This window comes from Palaemon carinicauda, chromosome 23 (genome assembly GCF_036898095.1).
Source record: "Palaemon carinicauda isolate YSFRI2023 chromosome 23, ASM3689809v2, whole genome shotgun sequence".
NCBI classification, from domain to species: domain Eukaryota; kingdom Metazoa; phylum Arthropoda; class Malacostraca; order Decapoda; family Palaemonidae; genus Palaemon; species Palaemon carinicauda.
The window spans coordinates 37,129,263-37,130,685 of NC_090747.1; the positions used below are offsets into that span (position 1 = coordinate 37,129,263).

Sequence of the window (1,423 nt, forward strand, 5' to 3'; positions counted from 1 at the left end):
ATACGTGACAAGCACGGCAAAACTAGCTCAGGTCCTTATGCATGACTGGCCTGAAAAAAAGAGTTTTATGATCATCTCCGTCATCTTCCTTATCCCCCTATCTCCCTCCTCATGCGTTACAGCGATCACCTGTCTTTTCAACAGTGCTGGAATCAATATCTGATGATATATCCCAAATTCCATTCCTAAGATAATAAAAGGACAGAGATTACTGTGCCTCCGTCTTGTCCATATTGTGGTACAATAACTCTGTTAAGGTTGTATCCTTCTGCTGTAATCCTATCAGCCTTTTCCTATGCACTTGTCCTACTTCTAATGAAGAGTTTCCTATTTCTTCCAAGGCTATATCTTCTTTGTCCTCTTCTCCACTGGTATCTTGTTCCTTTACGCTTGGGCTTACTCGGGATTTTTCCTCTTGTGTACTATCAAGGGAATCCTCTTCCTTGGAAAACAAATCCTCCAAGTACATCGCAGCTTCAGTTTATTTTTCTTCTTCAGCAGCCACTTTCTTTATCATACTTCTATTCATCACACATCTAGGAAACAGATAAGATTAATCCTTACTGAGCTCAGTCGTAGGACTATACTTCAATATCTTCTCCGTTATAGGGGTACAAGGCGCAAACGGTGCTCCACTAACCTCATTGCCCAGAAGGATGTCTACTCCTTCGACAGCCAATAAATCCCTTACCGCAAAGTCAAAATTACCTATCACGAGCTCACATGATAGTTTCAAATGGCAAATAAGGGTAACTTCTTCACCTCCTATTTCCATTAAAATAACAAGTATCCTGTGAGAGTGTTCCACCAAAGGGTGTACTCCTCGTACCACCACACTATGGTTACAGCCTGTGCCCCGTAATATCCTGTCAGGGGTTCGCTCACTAGCGTCTATTGTTGTTAATATGCCTTCATAAATATATATTTTAAAGGTATCCACGCTGTTTGGGTTCGTCCTGTTTGTCGTGTAAACGTTGGCGTTTTTTTTTCTATTCGACCTTTTCGCGAATGTTTCCTCTTCTTTGTATTCTGTGAAGTCAAATTATCCTTAATCACTTGGGAGACTGGTTTCAGTTGATAGGAACAAAATTCCTTACTGATATGACCTCTTTTGCCACATTGAAGAAAAAATATTAACCTTCTGCACATCTTTTGCGATACCTGAAGGAGGATGATTCGACATTTGTTGCTGTAGTACTATTACATTCTGCTTAGGGACAGTACCAGTGCTACTTCCGCTGTAACTATTGAACTTCATCATATAGTAATTACTGAACCGATTTCCATGGCTTGGCGAATACTTGACACTTGGTTGGAACGATGGTTGGAACTTCATGTCAAAGAGGGTATACAACTGATAATATCATAATCTTCACTCAGCAAAGCGGCTTCATCATGTTTCTTTACTTCTCTCTCTCTCTCA

At 40.5% G+C, this 1,423-nt stretch overlaps 1 pseudogene; it reads right to left on the bottom strand.

The window, feature by feature from the left end:
• Positions 1–553: 553 nt before the first annotated feature.
• Positions 554–1,423, bottom strand: part of LOC137617543 (uncharacterized) — an 11,939-nt pseudogene continuing 11,069 nt past the window's right edge.